Source organism: Pinus tabuliformis, chromosome 5_2 (assembly GCF_031772625.1).
Source record: "Pinus tabuliformis cultivar Carrire ecotype Pingquan chromosome 5_2, CPIR1, whole genome shotgun sequence".
Lineage (NCBI taxonomy): Eukaryota > Viridiplantae > Streptophyta > Pinopsida > Pinales > Pinaceae > Pinus > Pinus tabuliformis.
The window spans coordinates 1,120,092,843-1,120,097,308 of NC_142306.1; positions in this window are offsets into that span (position 1 = coordinate 1,120,092,843).

A 4,466-nucleotide genomic window follows, 5' to 3' on the forward strand; every position below is an offset into this window, starting at 1 on the left:
CCCCACCATCTCAGGATCCTCCTTCATCTCCTCAGCTTCCAAAATGGGTTCGTGCTACTCGAGATGCAGCAGGTGATCTTGCCGGTGATCCTACAGATCAGCAACGCACACGTTCTCAATTTGACAGAGCCTCTTCTTTACTGGCTCAAGCTCCAGTAAATTATGATCCTGACACCTTTGCAGAATCTTCAGGCCATCCAGATTGGGAAGCATCTATGAATGAAGAATATCATTCATTATTAGCAAATGATACATGGGATCTTGTTCCTCTACCAAAGGGATGAAAACTTGTTAGATGCAAATGGGTTTACAGAACCAAGTATGGACCAGATGGGAAAGTTGATAAACATAAAGCTCGTCTTGTTGCTAAAGGTTTTTCACAAGTTGAAGGCATTGACTACACTGAAACCTTCTCCCCTGTTGCCAAAATGAACTCTATCCGTCTTGTTCTTTCCCTTGCTGCCTCGTTCAAATGGGAAGTCCATCAGATGGATGTTAAATCTGCCTTCTTGCATGGGGACTTGCATGAAGAAATCTACATGGAACAACCCATTGGCTTCATAAAAACAGACTCCAGCCTTGTATGTCGGCTTAAGAAATCCCTTTATGGTCTCAAGCAAGCTCCTCGAGCTTGGTATGCCAAAATGGATAGCTTTCTTTTAGAATCTGGCTTTTCTAGGTGTCATTCTGACAATACTGTCTACACCAAGAAAGTGGGCAAGTCTCTTATCATTCTTGTTCTTTATGTTGATGATCTTATCCTTACCGGTAGTGATCCCAACCTTATAAACCATGTGAAGTCTATCCTTAAAAGGAAGTTTGAAATGACAGACTTAGGTCACTTACATTATTTTCTCAGTCTTCAAGTCTTGCAATCCAAGGAAGGTATTTCCCTTTCTCAGTCCAAGTATGCCTGTGATATTCTCCGCCACTTTCACATGGAAGACTGTAAGCCAGCCCCTTCTCCCTTTCAGTCTGGAGTCAAACTTTCAGTTACTTGTACTTCTCCTGAAGTTGATGCTACCTTATACCGTCAACTTGTAGGAAAACTTTTGTATCTAACCCATACTCGTCCTGACCTTTCCTTTGCTATTGGCCTTGTTGCTCGGTTTATGAAAAACCCACGTGAAAGTCATTGGAAAGTAGCTAAAAGAATACTTCGTTATGTTTGAGGTACAGTTCAGTTTGGGATTCATTACAGTGCCGAAGCAGCTCCTCTATTGGTTGGTTTCACTGATTCTGATTGGGCTGGTGACCCTGATGATCGGAAGTCTACTGCCGGTTATGTGTTCACTCTTGGTTCAGGAGCTATTACATGGGCTTGTAAGAAACAAGCTGCCATTTCTCTTTCATCAGCAGAAGCAGAGTATCATGGTGCCGTAGAAGCTAGTAAGGAAGCCTTGTGGCTTCGTCAGATCCTGTCAGAGTTTGGCTTTCAGCAGCAGCATCCGACTACACTTTGGTGTGATAATCAAAGTTCCATTCAGCTATGCAAAGATCCAGTCCAACATCAGCGTAGCAAACACATTGAACTACACATGCACTTCATCAGAAAGCTCATTCATGACCATGTTCTTGAAGTGCAATATTGTTCAACAGATGATCAAGTTGCAGACATCTTTACAAAGGCTCTCACAAAGGCGAAGTTCACTAAACTTCGATTTATGGTTGGAGTTCAGGAAGTTGTCACTAAGGGGGGATAGGCTCTAGTGCCTCCTTCCTTCTCCTATTGTGTCATATTTGTAAATCCTTCAATCCTATCCCAAGTTGTTCTTAAGGGGGGATGTTAGGATATTCCGACACATAGGAAATAGTTTAGTACAACTTGGTCTAGTATAGAGTTAGGTATAGAGTTAGGTAAAGTGTGTTTCTTTACCGTTGTACATTTTGTAACTTACAATCCGACGGTCACGATATGTAGTGATCCGACGGTTCATTCTCTCCTCGGTATTACCGACACTTGATCCGTGGCTTGACACCCGATTGGTCCATGATTTCTATTTAAAGCGCATGGAGGGTCATTTGTAGGGTAATCCATGCATGAGAGAAACATATGTAAATTTTCATTCTTTTATTAATAAATTGCCTGAAGTGGCCGCATTGGCTCAGGCCGTGGACTGTTTCCCTCTTTGAGGGTTTTAACCACGTCAAAAATACTGGTGTATTGATCTGCGATCTGGTTGTGAGCGGTGTCCTTTGGTGTTCTGTCTAAGGAACTTACCCTGTATATTCCTACACTTCATTGCTTGAAGATGAAGTAATTTTGCATCTTGATAGTCAACATGAATCACATGAAATGAATCAGCAGTTTGAGGAAAATTTATATACTCCTTTGCTTGAAATTAATGAAGATATTCAACAACCTTGTGAATCTTTAGGAGGGAAAGAAGATAATTACTATTTTAGCAAAAGAAAACAAAAATTACTCTCTCCTCTATCTGAAGATGAGATAGATAAACTCCTGAAAGGTCATGTTATAGCCCAAGCTAATGCAAGTTTGCAGTGTTCACATTGTCAAGAAAGTGTTAGTGAAACTTCTTCCACTTTTGAAACTGAAAATCTGAGTTTAAATGAGGACAGTCTCGAAATTAGATTACAGGATATTGTTTTCTTTCATGAGGATGATAGGGTTGTCATGTTTGATAATCTTAAATAATGTTTTCTGTTTAAGAATGGCTTAGACTATAAAATTGAGGAGTATGAGCCCGAGAGAGACAGTATGCCAAAAATCAAGTCAGAATTTCTCACACTCGAGGAATTTACAGCCAACACTCAGATAGAAGAAGCTTATACCTCTCTATGCCTTCCTATCAATCAGCAACCAACTATTCTTTTAGATCAGAATGAAGGGAGTACTTGTATTTTTGTTGCTGGATCTCAAGACAAGCTAGTGCTTCAGGATTTTCAAGATCCCTTCGGAATTCTTTTGCAAGCATTAGAGAAGATGAATGTTTCCTAGTTCATTAGCATAAGCCTTGGTTTTAGTTGTTATTGTGAGTTGCCTACATGTACATAGTTCTACCTGCTCAGGGAAAGTGAGAGCAGGACTTTAGTAAGTAGCCATCTGCTGGATTGGGTACATTTGAAGGCTCACTTCACATGATTGCACATATTTCATCAGTAGGTAGGTGGTTGTCATCATGATTTGAAGCCCTCAAATCTCGATGGTCTGTTGCCATTAAAAAGCTTAGTAAGTACTTATTTCAGTTAAGTAAGTTTTGAGTCAATTTTAAGTTAGTTCCAATAATTTCAAGTTAGTTTCAGAGTCAGTTTGTGTCATCATGAGTCGGTTTTCAGTCTTTCATTTCAATTTGAATTTTGACTCCATTTCCCAATGGATAAGGCTACTAATTCTACGGTGTTCTTGGCATGTCCAAGGAGCTACCATCCCCATTGGAGCCAATGTTAGTGTCAGTGTCTTCACACTGCCATCAGTGATCAAAATCTGCTCTTTTGCATTTCATAGTAGGAGTCTTGTTCTGATGAGTTTACATTCCATTAGGTCATGGATCCACTGATGGTAGGGTTTACTTCAGTTTTTCCCTCATGATATGTACTTGTTGATCTTCTTTCATACTTTTCAGTCATGATTCATGTTCATTTTGCAGTCCATTTCATCAAAGCCTAGGGTTTGGTCTCATTAGGTCTTAGGGTTTCTACCATGGTAAAATTCAGTGATGGTTATCAAGGACATGAGGATGCCAATAATGATGGTTAAAGTCATAAAATCAAGTCATCATGAGCACCAGTTCACCTGCAAAAGCAAAAGAGAAACAAGCACTAAAACCCTAAATTCCTCTCCCACTGAGCTAGGGTTGGCTATGGGATTAGAGATATCTGAGCAGAGGAGGCATGAGGGATATAAGAAAGTATGAGGCCATTTCATATCATCAAACATCAGGTCTCCATCATTTGGTGAGAAGTCATTCCAAGGAACAAGTCATTCACCACACATAAGGGACGTTTTTTCTTCAAACTATGTTTACGAGCAAGAAAAGATGAATATGACAAAATTAAGAGAGGTTTTTGTTCATAATTTACCTAAGAAGAAAAACCTCTTTCATTTTTTACACAGGTTTCATGGTTTGGGAGAAATGTCGAAAACATCATTTGCCTCAAGAGGATTAATGCACCTTTGGAGTGACATTGGTAAAATCAATTTCTCTCCTAGAAGGAATAACCAAATGGATTTCTTGATGCATCAACTGATAAGTATACACAAATAGCTTTCCAATGAGCTATCTTGATCTTAATTTGGAGTTGAGGAAGAGCTTCAAACGTTGACTGCAACAACACTATGCATTTTGGCAGCCTCATTCTGCACATTTTGACCAGTCTTGGCTTTTGACAGGGAAAATGAACTCCAAATTGAAAAATTCAAGATTTTCTAGAAATTAGACTTGATGAGCTTTCCAACGAGCTATCACATGCCCAATTTGGACATCGGAAAGGTAGTCAAACGTTGT